This window comes from Bidens hawaiensis, unplaced genomic scaffold, assembly GCF_021521415.1.
Source record: "Bidens hawaiensis isolate Kalapana, Puna unplaced genomic scaffold, B.hawaiensis_p1.1 tig00040072_1, whole genome shotgun sequence".
NCBI classification, from domain to species: Eukaryota; Viridiplantae; Streptophyta; class Magnoliopsida; order Asterales; family Asteraceae; genus Bidens; species Bidens hawaiensis.
This window is the reverse complement of record NW_027505643.1, coordinates 88,385-108,251: the sequence shown is the minus strand read 5'-3', so window position 1 is coordinate 108,251 and position 19,867 is coordinate 88,385. Positions and strand designations below refer to the sequence as shown.

The 19,867-nt window shown below is 36.5% G+C and overlaps 1 pseudogene; it reads right to left on the bottom strand.

The window, feature by feature from the left end:
- Window positions 1–8,901: 8,901 nt before the first annotated feature.
- Window positions 8,902–11,253, bottom strand: LOC143614470 (prefoldin subunit 2 pseudogene; annotated as a pseudogene).
- Window positions 11,254–19,867: the final 8,614 nt, after the last annotated feature.

The following is a 19,867-nucleotide window of genomic DNA, read 5'->3' as shown; positions in this document are numbered from 1 at the left end:
CCGCCATCGGAGTCTTCAAAATGGACCTCCTCATCTTCCTCTGTAACAGGCCTTTTCTCCTGCGACTTGGAAAAATCAAAACCAGTCTCGCGAGGAGGGCTGCGTGCAGGAGGAGGTGAGGGAGGTCTCGACGCCGCGAGATCAGCGAGTAAAACAGCCTCCTGCTCCTTAGTAATCCCAATGAGGGGAGATTCAGTGCTTGCAGAAGCAGGAGCAGAACCAACGGCGCTGGCGCCGGCGCCAGCAGTGCCGCCAGCAGCTTGTGTGCCAGCTATAATGCCTATGAAAAAACCAACAAAGAGAAATGATTCAAGACTTCATCTAAAAAGGAAAAAGTCAGAAAATAAAAGCGCAATATATACCTTGGCGCACCGCCGTTCGCGAGTTAAACATCGCCATGAAGTCCATTTTCCCCCTTTTTGAGGGCAAAACAGGGGACTTCAACGCAACATTCGGCGCAGCCTCGGTACCTTGTTGCGCCTGAGGTTGATCCACCAAGGTCGCCGGCTCTACAAACATTTGAGTGAGCAAAGATTCATTAATAACTCTATCGGAATCACGCTCATAAAACCATAAAGTATAAACAAAGTATACCTGTTGAAGAGGAAACAGCAGGCGCAGCGCCGCTTCCCTTTTCCGCCGCGCGAAGAGAGGAGGTGGCGGCACCATACCTCGTGTGGACAGGAGGACTGCCCACACCTTGAGGCAAAGAAGACAAGGAAACCTTGGAGGTAAACCCCTTGGTTTTCTTAAGTCCCTTCGCCTGAGTAGGAGGATCCTGAGCAACAGGGGCATCATTTTTCTTCTGTTTTTTACTGGCCCCTGCGCCAGTTTTCCCTTTAGCTTTACGCTTGAGCTGTGGCACCTCAGCTTCCTCCTCCACCTCTTCTTCCGCGAGCTCCAGCTCATAGTTCTCGAGCGCATCTACAATACGTGCAACAAAGATGTTAACCAAATTTGGTATTCTAAAGGCATAAGCATAAGTACAAAGGCCTACCAGGCGCATCGATGTCAAAGCAAAATCCCAAATCAACAGGGATGAACATATCAGCGAAGCGATCGGGGAAGCCAACTTCCCCAGCGCCCAGCGCGACAGAGCCACCCTCCATATGCTCATCATAGGCGGCGTGGACGTACTCCTTGCTTACTGCATAAAACAAGACAAATGATATCAGCAAAACGAATTATATTCACGCAGAAATAATGCAATGAGCTAATAACTCACATAATCCATCAACTTGGATAACAGGCTCAGTCGCGCTGTCGGCCCACCTCCTGCTCATGCCAACCCCCACCAGCGCTTCCTCGCAAATATTCTTGGCGGGGGATGGTTCAGCAGTCAACTTATTAACCCATGCGCCAGTTGGGTTCTTAAAAACATTCACATCCGCGGGCGAAGAAGTGATCGCGCGCATGGTCATGCGGATGAGAATCACACCAGCCTTAATATAGAAAAATTTCTCAGACCAGTCATGAAGGCTCTTGAAGGAAACAGTGCAGCACTTGACCTTCTGACTGCGAGGAACGAATGAGAACCAAGAATCTTGGATTTTTGGCTTATAAAAAAATTGAAAGCGCCGAGGGGTTGGCTCCTCGCGCTGAGCTTTGCACATGAACTCAAAATGAGTCATGCGCACAAGTCCAAAAGGATGGACTTGGGATATGTGAATCCCATAAAATTTAAGCAGCGCACCCATAAACCTTGTCATCGGGAGACGAAGGTTGCAGTGGGTGAAAAAATGGCAGTATAAGGAGATATAGCCGGTGGGCGGATCTGCCGCCGTTTGCCGGCCGCCGGGAGCATACAGCCGTACTCAGGGAGAAAACCCTGAGAGGCGATGAGACTGTCGAAATCAGACTGTCTCAACTTGCAGGGAATCTCATCCCACCTCTTCACTGTCTTGCCCTTCCCACCTCCTCCGACGAGGCCTCAGCAGCCCGTTTTCCCTTGCCGGTCGTCTTCAAAGTGGACATGACTAATGATTTTACACGGCGTCTGCTGGGGGAGATTGTGGCGTCGGGGTTATCAGACATACAACTGTGAATCAAACAGAGGTTACTTCAAGAATGGAAAAATGGAAGGAAAAAAAAGCTCTGAAATAACAATGAAGATGAAGAATAACAACTCAAAAGGCTTGCTTTTATAGGCCCAGGAGAGAGAGAAACAAATACTGATCAGAGTTCACGCGCCCCCACTCGCAGGTGCAGGCCAACGCGAGCGCGACACGTGTTCCTGACACTGTGTGAGGGGACATAAAAGGGAACGAAACAGGTACTGATCAGAGTTCACGCGCTCCCACTCGCAGGTGCAGGCCAACGCGAGCGCGACGCGTGTTCCTGACACTGTGTGAGGGGACATGAAAGGCAACTGTAGCACCTCGAGCACACGAAAAGTCTGACACGTCTGCATCTCTGACGCATGTCAGCACCAACCAACCACGTACATGGACGATTCATTTTAACCAAAAGGATAGAATTTCGCGCAACGATGAGAAATAAAAAAGGAAAAGACAAAACCCTATTAAAAGAGAACTATTAAGTCTAATATCTATCTTACCTCGCTCGCGCGAGACAAGACACACATTAGACTGGGGGGCTTGAAGAGGTATGTACCCGCCTTAACATCGAGCGGGGCGGGTCAACCCACAAGATATAGACAAGAGGCTTGAAATCAAGATATCATGAAGGCACAAAGCCAAAACCTATGCGCACGGCGCATATCACATGCTCGCGCACCATATATGCTCACGCATATCACATCTGAGCGTGGCGCATCTGCGCGTGGCGCATATCGCATGCTCACGCATCATATATGCTCACGCATATCACATCTGCGCGTGGCGCATATTACATATGCTTGCGCATATCACATCTGCGCATGAAACATCTGCGCGTGAGAATAAAGAGAAGACTTCGCGCATCCTCAGGATAGGCGCATATCACACGTGCACATAATCAACCTCGTCCTTATCCAAATCAGGATAAGGACAACCTTGATTGTGCTCGTCAGCAAACCTTCCAGAAGGTATCCTTTAAGGAATAAGAATATGCTGATGTTGACAGCTGCCAATGAAAGGTGGACAACTCAGCAAAACCCATGTGCTACCACGTGATTGCACATGGGTCAGGTAAAATGCCTGGGTCAGAGAATAATCAATGAAAAAGCACCAGGTGTCCTAAGGACGCGTGGCGCAAAGCAATAGAAGGAGGCCAAAAAGGCCCTAATGGGATCTGAGCCCAATCATTGGAAACCCTAACACTATAAATACCACACCACCTCTACAAGGGGGGGGGGGGTAAGCAAGAAAATACATTCCAATTCCTTACTCACTCTCAGATTATTATTATCTTCTCCTACAATCTCTTATCTCACACCGGAGGGTTACCCCAAAGAGGACCCCTCTGTCCCTTTCTGAGGGGTAAGTTCACGGTGCTACTCGTTTTGTAGGTGGAAGAACTCATACTCCGGAGAACCATCGGTGAAATAGCATACTCATACCCGAGGAAAGTTGATCGTCTACCAGTGAGCTGATCCACGTTTCTTCATTGACGAAGAACGGATACGAATTGGTGTCTCATGAAGGCTGCGTTGCACGTCGAGTAGTGATTTGACGTCTCTGGTTATTAGAAGGGATTCCAGAACGCGTAAGGTTCCGTCGTCGAATCTGAGGTGTTTCCATCGGAAATATGAATTAATTTATGATAATATAGGAATGAATGTAGAGTGGTTAGGTTGGTTACCTTTTGGCTTGTATGAGGGAGCGAAACAGAGAGATTTGCTCGGAGATGCTGCTGCCTTCGCTGTTGGACATTTTCGCAATCGATTTACCAGCCAATTATACACAGTTATTTCATTTCTATCCTATAACCGGAAACACCTACCCACGGGTACCCTAAAACTTTTTTTTTATTTTTTGTTAAAATTTAAAAATAAATAAAACAGTTAAATTTAAATAAAATTAAAATTAAAATTATTACATTATTGAAAACCGGAAAAACAATATATGACGATCAAAGCTAGAAAAAAAAATTAAAACACGAACATCTAAACAAGATGATTCTTCGGTCAGTTATATTTTTCCGCAATTTCTCGTTTGCAATTTATAGCGTTTTTCTTCACCTCGTCCTCTAGATGATCATGTGGCTGAGTATGTCTTAAAGTCTATGTCATACATCCTTTGGCTACACTCTCGCGTTGTTCCGTAATCAACGCTCTAGAATCCTCCACTTATTGCTTTTTAGCATTCACCAAATCTTGAAGTGTTGCTTCCTTTCTTAGCGTATACGCATCTAGTTTGTCACCCGAGATCATCATTTGAGAAATTTGCCATTGGGGTTTGAGTGAATAGAAATGTTGAAGGTTGAGTGAATAAAAATGATGAAATGATTGAGTGAATAAAAATTGTGAAGAGTTAATGGTATTTATATGTAATAAATTGGTATTAATGGGTGTTTTAATTTCTTCAAAAATCTTCAACGGTCATATGTTTCATGGTAAACCTTTGCCACAAACTGTAATTTGGCAAACTACCCACATAGTTAGGGGTGGGTTTGCCATATGGAAAACAACCCATAAACCTTACCCACACTAGTGCCCCTTCCTCTCTTATAATATTATACATTTTCAAACGGAGGGCGTCTACAAGAATCATGTATGATTTTTGGGTCGAAGACGAAAAAAATTTAGGGTAATACATTAATTAGGTTTAAACATTAAGAACACATATTATTTTTTCAAAATATATATATAATTTATAAAAAAAATCATGTTTATTGGGATTTCAAGCCGGGATTGGTCAATCACCCGGCCTTACCTCATAGCAGACCTTATTTGGTCACTATGATAATTGTAATATTAATAATCCAAATGATAATAGACGATTGAAAAGTAAATTTGGAATAGATTATTGTTAATGATTTTATTGTGATCGAATATCTGTTTAGTATAATTAGATTTATTTGAAGTCAAAGTTAAAATATACTACTTTTGGATTAACATTTTAACACTATGCCTTGAACGGGCTTCAAAAAGTCTAGGTGCAACACCCTAGTCTATGGCCTGAAGGCGTCACCCTAGACAGGTTTTAAGAGGCTGATCCATCATTGCGGTCGTGATGCCCATTCAGTGAGTGGCGTCGCTAGTATTTAGTTACTATTGGTCATCAATAACTTGGCCGTCGGTGGCAACTAGGGTCGGTGACAACTTGGTAACCAATTGTAACTTGGCCAATCATGATTCAGGAGATCAATGGTAATTGAGTTATCGTCAGTTGCTACTAGCAAATCATCAATAGTAACAAAGTTACCAATAATGCAATCATACTATAAGGGTTTTACTCATTTGGTAATGAAATAACAATTGATAATAAATGATACCCTTTTTCGAGAAATACATTGTTTCAACTAAAATGTTGTGACATGTCTCTTAAACTAACTCCATCTATCGTCTCTCATTCAGATCTGCATGTGCCCCTCAAATGAGGGACAAAATCGTCTTATTTTTAGAGAAAATTTCCAAAATAAGTATTTATGAAAACAAATTTATAGTTTTATGTATCATTTGCAAAAAATTTTAGAAATAGGTATTATAAACTAGTCATGACAAGTAGTTTGCATAAACCAATTAGAACTTGTCATGTGTCCTTAAACTAACCGTAACGAGCACATTCACTAATCATTTACTCGTCATGACTAAATAAGTTTAATGCCTCGTAATCAACGCCCACGAGTAATTCATAAGTCATTTAGTCGCGACAACTAGTTTACCCGGTTTACATTTCCTACACGCGTAGTTTATTAGTAGTTAACTCGTCGCGACTAGTTTAACCTTATAATCTACTCGTCGCGACTAAATGACTTATGAATTACTCGTGGGCGTTGATTACGAGACATGAAACGTATTTAGTCGTGACGAGTAAATGATTAGTGAACGTGCTCGTTACGGTTAGTTTAAGGACACATGACAAGTTCTAATTGATTTATGCAAACTATTCGTCACGACTAGTTTATAATACCTATTTCTAGAATTTTTTACAAATGATACCTAAAACTAGAATTTAGTATTCATAAATGCTTATTTTGAGAATTTTCCTTTTTTTTTAATTTAAATCTAATTACTCATTGGTTTAAAATTCAATTCATTTGAAATTCCATAATCCCGATCTTCCCGTTACTGTTTCACCGAAGTTCAGCATCCCAATCCCTGCTTCATCGAATCCGTTGCTTCAATTCACCACCAATATTACCATCAACAAAATGGAGGGAATTAACCTAACTAAATCGCAAACAAATAGAAATGTTAACGTTCGGGGGTGTTTGAGATTCCTTATTTTGCCTCCTTATAACTTATTAAGGCATATAAGTAATACGTTACAAAGTTGTAACTTATACTTTATACACTCACAAACATGGCCGGCTGGAGGGTAGCGCCGGTCGAACCGTCGGCCAGGGCACGCAATTTTTAGGGGCCAAAATTTTTTGTATCTATATTTTTTATATACATTTAAAAATATAAAACTTATAAAATATGAATTGCTCTTTACCATCTTATAATTATTGAGCCCAAGATTATTTTTTATCCATGATCCATTTAATCAAGTTTAAATTATTGGACCCAAACTAGAACTAAAAACTAAAAAAATAAAAATAAAAACCCGATGCAAAATAAAAGAAATAGCGGTCGATTGAAATTTTTCTTTGGCTCCTTCCTTCTTTGCTAATGTTGAGGAACGACCAACCCAGCCGACCACCACTGTTGGTTCGCTGTTAACCACCAGGCTCCTCCACGGTTGACCAAACTAGCCACCAAGGACCAAACTATTTTTTTTTCCAGGGCTAGGAGAGTTTCACGAATCATTGGTTAATCGTTAGTTATTACATTATTTGATTTTAATAATATATTTTTCTATGTTTATTGTTATAACATAAAGCCTCGCTTAAAAAAATTAGCTTGTATTTTTTGTTACTCGTTAAGGTTATGAACCTTTTTATTTCGGCTCACCGAAGTATTTAAATCCTCAGAGACGGCCCTACTCACAAAACCTAACTTTTCCAAACAACGTATATACGACTTATAACTCATAAGTTATAAGTTAAAAGAGCTAAAATAAGGAATCCCAAACACCCACTCGCTTAGTTCAAAAGTTCCATTTTGAGTTAAAAAAGGAAACAAGCAATTTATTCTAAACTAAAAGATAATTGAAGAGTTTATAATAAAACCATATAAACACACTTTGAATATTTATTGGGGTTCAAGAGCAGCCAAACACCCAAAATCCAACTGCACAAGCATCATAAAACCTAAACATGGCATTGCCTCTCACACGATTCTCACTCCCTCCCGCAACAAAACCCATCAATCACCCCAAACTCCCAACACCATTCAAATCAACCCTAGCCCCAATCTCCAATTCCAACAAAAACCACCGATGCACCATCCTTTGCAACGCCGCAGAAGAACAACAACAGAAACCCACCACATCAGAACCATCCGAAACCACACAACAACAACCCCCATCAGACGAACAACTATCGGAACTGGGTTCAGAGATCAAGAAGGCGATGATGGATAGAGAGGTGAGTAAGAAGGATGAGAATTTATGGACCGGAGTTGCTGAGGAGATTGGGCAGATTGAGTGGCCGGCGTTTAGTAAGGTGCTTGGGACCACGGGGGTTGTGTTGGGTGTTATTGCGGGTTCCAGTGTCGTTTTGCTTACGGTTTTGGCCGAGCTTTCGGACCGGGTGTTTGCCGGTCGTGGGGTTCAAGATTTTTTTGGTTAGGGATGATGATAAGGGGTGGAATCGAGTGCGGGAAGGTGTGTGTGGTTACTGTGGTCTACAGAGTTTTAAGAAACACGATTTGTTTTAATCAAGTTAATGAATATGAACACGTTATGATCGTTGACTTGTGCTCGTGAATGTTGGTTTGTTAATTTTTGGTTGTGTTAAATTTTGTATTCATGAAGTTGAGTTTAGCCCATTTTAAAATGTTATCCTATTTATTTATCATTTGAGGACGCGTTCTTTTCCAAATCCTATGTAAATTCCAATTCCATTTCATTTTGTGAAACAAACGCGTGTTGTTTGGTAATCTTGTGTTGGATCATTGAGAGGTTTGGTTGATTAACAAATAACCTTTAAATCATTAAACATGTCATTAAGGCCATGCGGTATACTCTAACGTCTAATATAAGTTAACATGACATGGCATTTTAAATATTGCATTAAACAATCCCCACTAGTGTTAAGTTTGTTAAAAGAGCTCACGAATTACGCTTTTTAACCGGTTAAAAGGAACCATACGCATTAATTACTAATTGATTTGATATTAATTATGGATTAAACCATTTTCATGGGTGAGATAGAGGGAAACATAAGTGATGTGGTGCTTATATGGAGTTAAGAGGGGTTAGAGTATATCCTATGACCTAAAACTTAATCATTAAGCGATTCCATGACCTTTGAATCATTTAGCATGTCACTAAAACTTAATCATTAAGCGGTTCCATGAACTATGGAACCATTAACATGTGTCATTTTTAGTAAACCAGACACACTCTATCTATAAAAGATTTAAAGATAGCATTTTAATATAATCATTTAGCTACCAAACAACCCCTGAGTTCAAAAGATCACTTTCAAAGATGATGGATATTGACAATCACCTCATGGCTAATGATATTCGGACTTCAGTTTGAGTATCATTGTTTACTACTTTTGAATTTGTCTGTTATGTTTGTGCTTGTTTAGACTCTTAATGAACAGGCATAAACGAACAATAGTGAATGAATGTGTGAATAGTGGTGAATGTGTGTTCGTTTATGTTTATCTGTCCGTTTTCTTTACACTGCCGAATATCATTAGCCAGTTGACAAAACCACCAACCCGCTAAAAATACACTGCCCGGTTGACCATCCAACCCAGCTGATTTGGTTTGCCAGTTTTCAAAAAACATATTTAATGGTCAGATCACAAATTTCATCAAATGCAACCCTTTGTTCATAAGCCACAAAATCTTACCATCACAAAACTAGCTCAAGAGTTCAAAATCAAAACATCAAAAGCAGCAACAACTAGAAAACCTCCCAACTAATAATCTTACAAATCATAATCTTGTTCAGCGTTTATGAAAATGCACGATAACCATCACAAAATCAAAATAACAATCACAAAACATTACGCATTAGCGGGACCAACAAGAACACCCTGTGCAGACCCTTCTTTCTTGCTATTATCATCCACAGACTCGCCGTCATTTTTCCTAATCCGAATCTTGTACTTAGTTTCAAAATCAGCCAACTCTTTCTTCTTCCTTTCCAAAGCTTCATTAAGTCTAGCAATCACCACTTCAATTCCCTCCTTATTTTGTTGGACAGCGGGCAAAACTTCCTTGATTGTTCTTTCAACAAGCACGCGACCAATCATTCTGTAACAGCGCCTTGTGGGATCGAGTGGCTGTATGGCGTTAATGACCAATGAGTGTTCGCTTACTTCCATCTCCAGTTCGGTAATTTTGGAGTAAATTTGATTCATTTCGGTTCTTATGCTGCCATACTTGGCTGCAACTTCTTGCTCATTTATCGGGTCCTTGTGTTCACTTCCAGAAACACCAGCCATGATACTGAAGTTAAAAATATATATTAAATGTCAAACATATTTAATTTATTGTTTACCAAAAGCAGGTCGAATGGGTAAAGTTTAAAACGAGTCAAATGGGTAAATGTGTAAAACTATAAAACAGGTTTAATGGATCGACTTTAAAAAGGGGTTATATGGTAAAATTCAAAACAGGCTAGCAATGTAACAAGTCAAACAGGTCAAGTGACATGTTAACAGTCTTTTCTAAATTGTTTTATTTCAAAAGTTATATTACCTTAACCATTTTGAAAAACTAGAAGTTGAAGGATGAAAAAATGGTAGTGGGTCTAGATGTAATGTTTACGCTTATAAACAAACCTAACGTACACAGACAGGGCCTGATCGTGTTCGTTCATTAACTTTAACAGAACTATCAATCGAACATGAACACTTAAACGCACGGGGTTTTCTTGTACATGTTTGTTCATTAGTCGTAAAAACGAACAGTTCACGTATGTAAACAAACATGACTGCAGACATAGATGAACGGAAATAACAGAGTAAACACCAATTAAAGGTAAAGTGAAAATCAATCTATTGAGCCTAAAAATTAATAAAATTTGACTAATTGTAAAGAGTGATATATTTCATAAACTCAACAAAATTATAATGGGCATAAAAAATTAAGTAAATATATAAACATAAACGAAGGTTCACAAACATAGACGAACGAATGAGGCTTGTGCTCATGTTGTTCATTTAACTAAACAAACAAAAAGAAAACTTGTCCATGTTCGCTCATTTATTAAGTAAATGAACATAAATGAACTTCCCACAGAACGGTTCATGTATGATTCATCGAACGTTTAGCTCATTTACAGGCCTAGTAATGTTCAGGTCAACCGATGCTTAAACAATTCAGAAAAGAATTGGAAAAACATAAAACCAAATGATGTAAATGAAAAAAATACAGTGCAGAACTGCCTATGAAATGACATCTAACAATATGATTCAGATTACGGATTCTAATACTACCAGAAAGAGGCAAAATTAAACTGGGCTTGTAGTTGGTTGAATTATCTACAATCGGGCAATATAAGGAGAATATCATATATTGAGTTGTTCACTTATATTTTCCATTTATCCTTATCATTCTACCAGCAAAACACGATATCGTCAGAAGCAAATAATGCCTTTGATGACACTCCATCCAAATCTGTTACAGTATAACTTAATATGAAGATATAAGACAGTTACAATTGAGGTTTTGACATCCAATATTAAGTTACTAGTATAAACACATGCCATCAAACTATGTCTACCACAACTTACATGTCCAGATTAGAATCATCATGTTTCAAACCCTAGTAAAAACTTCTGTTTTCAAGAAATAAAAGCCATGGATTTCATGTTCATAAGTTGAAATACACTTAGAGGCCATCAGTTTAGGGATGTGTGTGTATGTGTCAAATTTAAAACCAATAGCAAAAGGTTCAACTTGTTCGAGGCATTTCGTCGAACAGTTGGGCGGCATAGAGTGATTGTTTGAATAATAAGCAGCAGTTTAGTTATGATATCGTTAATAGCTAACTATTGCAAAAAAATAACACAGATCGCCATGGAATCTTACTGAGATTTGGACGGTTTGATCGACGGAGAGAATAGCGTCCGGTGATACACGAGCGACAGACGATGTCGGATTCCGAAACCCTAAAATATCCCCAAAGTCTAAAGTGGTTTATGACTAGAGCTTTATATTCGTTTATATTAGTTCGTTTGAAAAAAAAGAATATAAACGAGAAATTTCGTTCGATTAACTAATTGAACGGACACGAACAAGAGTCAGGTTTGTTTAATCGTGTTCTGATAATGTATTCGTTTACGTTTATTTATATTTGTTTGTTTATTAAAGGTTTTTTATATTCTTTAATCACTATTTTAATCCAGTCACAAAATCATTTAGCTATAAAACAAAAATATATATGAATATGTTGTGATTAATTTATATGTAAATCAACGTACGAATATGAATGTTAAAACAGATCATTCTTGGTTAGTCAAATCAAATAAACATTTTTTTTTTGTGTTCATTTGTGTTCGTGATTTGTTCACAAATAAGTTCATTCCCTTAGTGAAGGAACTCGAACAACAAATTTCATTCGGTTAGGTGTTCGTTAACTTTCCTCTTACCCGATAAGAGCTTTACGAACGAACATGGATAAGGCTTTATCTAATTATGTTCAGTTTATTTACAGTCCTATTTATGACTAATGTAGTACATGAGTTGTAAAATGATAATCATAATTTCATATATAATATTTATATATTTAGTATAACAAATTATTAAAAAAATAATATGCTCACGTAGGCTTGTTTAAGCATGAACACGTAGTCAAACTCGATAAGTAAATCTTGATATTGAGTTTGTCTCGTAAAAAAGTTCCAATATATGCAATGTTACGTTTAAGGCTAGATCAATTTAAAGTTTTGAATATCCGATCTCAAAGCTCACGTCAAATCCAGTTTGTAAACAAAATGAATCACATGAATTGATGACATGAGCATACCAACAATTAAATTAGAGGAGTGATCATTTTGTTGGCCAACAAGCTAGGTCGAGCATATTACAAACATGCTTTGAATGAACCTTAAAGGTTGGCTTGAACTTATTATGAGATATCTGTCACAATTTTTTAAACAAATGAAAAAACAAACATAGTTTGAAGGTAAATTACGAAAGAGATTACAATCGAAATAAACCAAATATGAAGAAGAGGTAGATTCAAAATAGCTAAGGTCACTTGATGTGATTTTTTAAAACGGATTCCAAGTCTTCCTAGTGTATAGTATAACAACAAGAAGCAGTTTATATTGCTAAGAGTTGAGCATTCAATGATAGTTGGTTGTATTTACCTATTTTTGCAATAATAGCTTGGTCCACGGCGGGATTAACCGTATTTTATATGTGTCAGATCTATTTACTTACTTTTGAAAGGACTTTGTCCTTCCATCCCTTAGATAGATAGAGAGGGAGGGCATAGCTTTTGAGTCTTTTGAGGGCATACAAAGTCTCCAAAAGTTCAAGATTTTTTAGCAATCTTCAAATAAAGTAGAAAGATTGGTTCTATACTCGAGTTAACACAACTTATCAAAAGTTTAACTGAATTAAACATGCGAGTAAAATTGTATTTAATGGCTTTAATAGTAATTTAATCAGTTTAAAAATTTATGGAAATTGCTCAAACTTCTCTATTTTCACTGATATCCATTAGTAGTAACAGCGAGAAACCAAGCAACAACAACTCATGTTTTTGCCCATTAGTTCGAACCGAGCAATGAGAATTTCCTACCGGTAGCAAAAACATGAACCATCGTCATGAATATCCCATCATCAATCCAGACCCGATAGCAACTAGTCAGTAGCAATGTGCAACATCAATAGGAACCCCGAGTATACGAACAGTAGCAAACCACAACAAATATATCACTTTTTAAAGAGACGTATATAGAAAGTTAAAGGTACCTAAATTTATATGTTGTTAGTGAAACACATATAGAAAGTTACATGGGCCTAATTTATATGTTATTAGTTGTGTACCTTTGTCGTATTCTCAAGGTACTTCGTTTAGCAGACTCAACAGTTAAAGGGATCTTTTAATACTAATTACTCGAAAGTTTACTGTATATAAAACCAGAAGAAAAGGTGGCAACCGCTCATTTATAATTTGTGTGCACGCTCTCTTTAAACGTGTTTTCATCTCGAAACAGCACATGTCCGTTCATAAAGTTACGTTTATTGTTTCAATTGTTACATATGTACCATCAAATCTTCAAGTAAGTTAACTGTAAGTATTTCGCTTACTGTTTTGTGGAGTTCACCTTGAATCTTCAAGTAAGTCGTGGGCGTGTTAAATAATAGGTGATGTTTTGTTTAAATTTGAATGGGTTGTTCTTGTAATGTGTGACTTTCTGATTGGGCCCAAGATATTGTGGGGCCAGGCTAGGGGATTTTCCATGATTGAGGACTGCTAATATGTCATGATCCAACAATAAAAGAAAGCGTATTTGATATATTTTTTTAATACTTGTGTTAATGAAAAAGTAAGATGCATTAAACATATTCAAATTTCAAAATGTAATACAAGAAGTAAAGGATACACTAAAAATACACCTTCAAAGATGTCTTTTTTCATATTATCTACACTTAGGGATGATTATTTGTTTATATATGAATAGAATCATTAAGATGGGGAAGTCTGATGCGGTCACAACTCAAACCGATTGGTTCTAAAAAGAAAAACATCTGAGTGGGACAAATTGGTTATGAATCAGTCAGCTCCTGATTGATGCTGAATGGTAAAGAGAACGAATTAGATCTAAATTGATCATTTCTGATTGAAACAAACAGCCCCTTATTTCCTTAATCAGATATGACTTATCAAAATAGTTTTCTAATAAACAGATCACTACAAATCATGGAATTTTGTTATTTAGGTGTATAACCAATAATATATGAGCATTATCGCACAGTTAATTTAAAATAATAATTTATAATAAAATAAAAATAGGATGTTAATTTGGAAACGTGAATTTAAAACTGTAATTGAAAAGAGAGTAATTCGAAATTGTGAATGCGATCTTTCCATATGACTCCTCCATTGAGCTCTATATTATTTAAAGTTTTAAGCCTCTATCCACCTCAATTACAAGTTACAACCGACAAGTTCCACTCCAAAAGTTCAATCGATCAATGATGATGTCAGTTCAACCGATCTGAATTTCAAATCCTTACTTTTACTTGACTTAGGTCGATCCATGTACTGATGTACATGTATTAAGCATTTGTATAATTCTAGAATTATTGTAAAGTGTTATAAATGGGTTGTATAATACCAATACCACTTTTTAGGGATGATTTACGTTATGTACTCTTTTCTTCTTGCCATACCATTCATTTCATCTATTATATGGGCATATAGATCTAGTATACGGCCATATAGCCCTAGTACATGGGTGTATAGCCCTTGTATCCAACCATACAATTCCGAATAGCCCTAAGTATATAGGTGTGTATAACCCCGGTTTACAGCGTATTAATTTCCAAATAAGTAAGAGATATATTGATCACGAAGAAGCTTACACGCCGACTGATAAACACAAAGACCGAAATAAAATATCTACGAAATAATTAGATGTTTTAGAGGCAATAATAAGAATTTAAAAACAAATGATATTGAATCTATGCTTTTATAAAAAAAAACTAAATAAATAGTGATTTGGCAACCAAGGTAAAAAAGCAACACCTGAGACTGAGACCGAGACTACAGCTTTGAAGGTGGCCCCACGTGTGTATGCAATCTGAGTTTAGTTGGTGCATCCAAAGTTTTAGGGACCATCATAGATATGAACGCATATATTCTTTAGGAGGTGATTTGTATAATTAAGTTATTTAGATATAATAAATGAACAAAAATAAGTATCAACAAAAAAAATATATGTTTTTTTTTTTTTTTATAAATATACATCTTACACGATATTTCCGGTATACCTTGTTTTCTTTTTTTCTTTTAACAGGAAATGCCCAGACACTCAATATCACTAACACAAATTGATCATCCTTTCATTCGGAGATCATAATTGGGTGTCTGACACACCCACATAGCAGGAAACTTCAACTAGAAAAACCTCTTGCTTGACCTAGATCAAATTACTTTAGGCGAGACCCTGATTACATCACAAATAAATTATAAATTTAACATATTTGTTTAAACTAAAATAAAATATTAAGCTAATATATCTTTTGGTGTGAATTTATAATGTTAAAAAAATATAAAACCTGAAAAAAAAAACATATGTAGTCAAGAGCATTAAAAGAATTAGTTAAGGAGTTTTTTCAGTCTTTTTAGGCTTTAGCAACAATTTTATGATGGAAAATTTTTCACTGAGATTAAAGAAAAATTGATTTTCGTCAACAATCCGTCTATGACCATTGGTAAAACTGTTACCCACACCCGCTAAGTTACATAGGAGATAACCTGCGTTGGTGATTCGCTAGCAACCCTCTGGTAAAACTATTACTTGCGCTATGTATTCTGATGGAGTATCATCGAAAGGAAGACACTTTCACTAAGAGACTTCCAACTGATGTAAGGCCCCGATCCCGGGTGCCCTACTTTTGCTCGGTTGGATTTACTCATTCACATAATTCGGAAAATCAGAGTTAATTAACACATTTCGCGGAATAAAAGTCAACCATTCTTACAAAACTTTAATACTTTGTCTCAAACTGAAATTTCATAAGTCTTAATATTAAATATAAATAACACGTGACTCTTCTTTTCTTCGATGCCAGTCTTCTTTTATTTGCCACGTGTCTCTCTCATGCAACCTGTCTCATCCTACTCACCTGCGTGCATACTAAAAGTCAGCTACGCTGAGTGAGTTCTAGTTAATCAATTAACATACATACATTTATATTCATACTTATACGTGTCCGAAGATACGTATTCCGTATATTACTTACTATTACTCATTCATACATGCATACATATTTACATACTTTCTTTCATACTCTTCCTGTGGTATACCGTATACTATCCTGCTTCTTCTATCTCAGATATTATTAGGGTCTGGTCCCTTCTATCTCCGATATTATTAAGGTCGGGTCCCTACTATCTCCGATATTAATAGGGTCGAGTCCCTACTATCTCCGATATTATTAGGGTCGGGTCCCTACTATCTCCGATATTATTAGGGTCGGGTCCCTACTATCTCTGATATTATTAGGGTCGGGTCCCTTTATTTCGCATAACCATACAACCATACATGTCCTGTCAGCTATCCATACGTTCATTTCATACTTCATTATCATATGTGCATACTTTACCTGTCTCATGTATATAATATTTATATACACATATTCATTCACAAAACCATCATATAATAATACACAATGATGCACAACCATACACGTATATTATACTTATCACATAGGATAAGTATTTAAACTATCACACAGGAGTATGCACACAGCCCCAAAAAACGTCACAGAGAAAGGGGCTAGAACTCACCTGTAGTCGGTTCCTCTCTGAGTTAAGCGTATTACCCTTCTTCAATTGAGCACGGCTAACTGTTTATTAACGTACAAGTATTAACTTTCTATTTTGATATTTTATATTCTTGAGTTAACGGAGTTAACTTTTAAGTTAACTAATCCGAACCTATTATTTACGAAACCGACACCGAGCTTGTCGGTTACGAAATTAATCTTTATTCGTTAAGATCTCTATAAGTTACGAACCCAAACTTTCAAGTTGATGATTCCCTAACGCTCCGGGTTAACGGTTCTTAGCAAACTTATATCTTAACGAATCCTAACTTTATTACTTTAACGAACCGAACTTTATTAGTTTAACAAACCGGTCTTTTTAAGTTAACGATTTTTTTAACATGCTTATAAGGTAGAGGGTTCTTAACGAGTTTGTAGGTTATGATCCTTAAACGAGTCGGTTCTCGGGTTCAGGTTAAGTTCTCATATTTGAATCGAGTTTCAAGTTTTATTTAGGTACATTCGGGTCACATAGGAGTCGTTTAGGTTCCACTCGAGTTACATAGGAGTCGTTTAGGTTCCACTCGAGTCACATAGGAGTCATTTGATTCCAATTGAGTCACATAGAAGTCAAATCCATTCGAGTCACATAGGAGTCGTTTGATTGCAATTGAGTCACACAGAAGTTAAATCCATTCGAGTCACATAAGAGCCGTTGGATTCGAATTGAGTCACACAGAAGTCAAATCCATTCGAGTCTTATAGGAGTCGTTGGATTCGAATTGAATCACACAGAAGTCAAATCCATTCGAGTCACATAGGAGTCGTTGGATTCGAATTGAGTCACGCAGAAGTCAAATCCATTCGACTAGAGTCGAATTCCAATCCACTCCAACTAGAGTCAAATTCCAGTCAGATCCATTTTTTTGAATAAGGACTCGATCTGTATCCTTCTTTTCTTATTCGACTCGATTCATTTCGTTAATATATATATATATCATTATGTTATGCTAACCCATTCAAACCTAGATCCATTTCCTTACTAGGTTCGTTTAGAGTTCGTTATGGTCGGTTCAACTTGATTCATTTCGTTTCCAAGCTTTCAAGATTCGTTCATTTTATTATTAGATCTTAACAAGAATGGAAACAAGATGAAGATGAAATGAATATTGATGAATCTAATACATACATACCTTATGGACTTGTTAGTTTGGATCTTGATTATCTTGAAACCTTAATGAATCTCTAAGATCTTTGAATGAATGAAAATGATGAAATGTGTACAGAGGGTGAATATGTGTGTCTGATGAGAGATAATGGTGAAGAAATGATGGAATGATGTATTAATTAGGGTTTAGATTATTTATATAGGCTAAGCTCAAGGGCTTTAGGCCCATAATTGTTTTAAGCCCAATAACCATCCTAATCTTTTCCTCTTGTTTAATTAATCAAATTCAATAACATAACACGACACCGTCTAAAATAACTTGTATTATTTATTTACATAAATCCCAAAATGAGGATGTTATAACTGATCATTCTATTACATATAGCCCTAGCTCCTACGTGACAGTGAAAGTAGATACAACATCTAATATTATTCCCTATAAAGATCTCAACTAATTTTGAGACTTTATAGTCGGAGCAATCAATTCTAGGGGTGGATTGTTCGACGGACATTTGATTGTTGTCGGTATTCATAAATATCGATGGTGATCATCTAACATGATGTTGGTACTTTGATTAAGATTCATCGTTGTACTATTGCTTCGGAGAAACCATAACCGTAGAGTCAAGTGTATTATGTCTCTAGTTAAACACATCAAAATGTGGCTTGTAAGGTCTCTCAATATATAACTGTTTGTTTGAATCATGTGTAATGATGGCTAGAAGAAAAATTAATTTAAGCAGATCAATCGATAAATGGGCAAAAACTTCATCGTCGATGCTACGGTTGAGTCATGTATTGACCGTTCAAAGTATATGCCAAAAATGTGCCAAGAGATGAATGAATTTGCAAAAGTTAAGTAATAGAAGAATCATAGATTGACCGTGAAAAGTGCGTGCAAATTAGTACTATAAAATGTGCTGAGTTGGAATCTCGAATCATCAAAAAGCCTAAACATCATACAATATATAAGACACATTAAGTATCAATAAAATGTGTTAAAATTGAGCTTTGAATTTCTTAAAATTACCAACATATTTACAAAGTTTTGTAAAATCGTTCAAGGTTTATAAAAAGGGTCAAAATGAGAATGAGTTAAATATATGAAGTTAAAAATGATCACTAAAGCAAGTCTTATAACATTAATATAGTTTTATTGTAATTGTCACATGTTTTGGTTTAAAACAATGCTTAATATGTTTGAAAATGTTTTCAAAAGAAGTTTTCAACTTGAAGATATCAATCATAAGTCGAATCAGTGATCCTTACTAGAGACATGAGAAATGATTAATTAGGAAAAAGTTAATAGAGATCACTAACAAAATTAGTGAAAGTTGTAAAGTTGGTTTTATCTTTTTAAAGATATTGCAAAATATTATAGATGCCGAAGACTTGATGTAAGGTGAATTAGTTAAATAACATATGAAGTTATGAACCACTAAAAAAACTTTTGTGTTCATGTGTTGGTATTTCGTCCACTTTAAACGATGTCCCATATTATTTTCACCGAGTAAGTTCTTCATACATAATATAGTCATAAGAAGTTTAAGATTTAAAAGTGGTAATAAATTTTAATGGACGGTACATGTGGTATAGGATCATAGGTGTCCCTTAATGTTGTCTCTTTCGAAAAATTAGAATTTTGTGTCAGTTGTTTGTAATGTGTAACGAATAAGTCCATAATATTAACTAACTTTAACAGTTTTAAATGACAATTTTACCTTATAACTTAAAAAAAACACTAAAAAGAGCTAACCCTGACAATCGCAAAACACTTATAGCATCCATTAATATTCTTGGATTTTCGTTACAGTCTAGTAGTTTACTTGATGAATCTAAAGAGCTCTCTTTAAATATCAACACCTTCTTCAAATCATGGCTGTCATTGAAGATTGCCTATTGTCCAAATGAATTTTTGAAAATGTGTATTCTTGTTTTCAGGACCATAGTTTCTTTAAGGTTTCGGGTTACTTTATTGAAAAATGACAAAATAATCAATTTATATCATTTTAACGTTTGTTTTCAATGTCTGCTAGCATTAAAGACCAATCGAGTCACAAAGATTTAAAATGTTG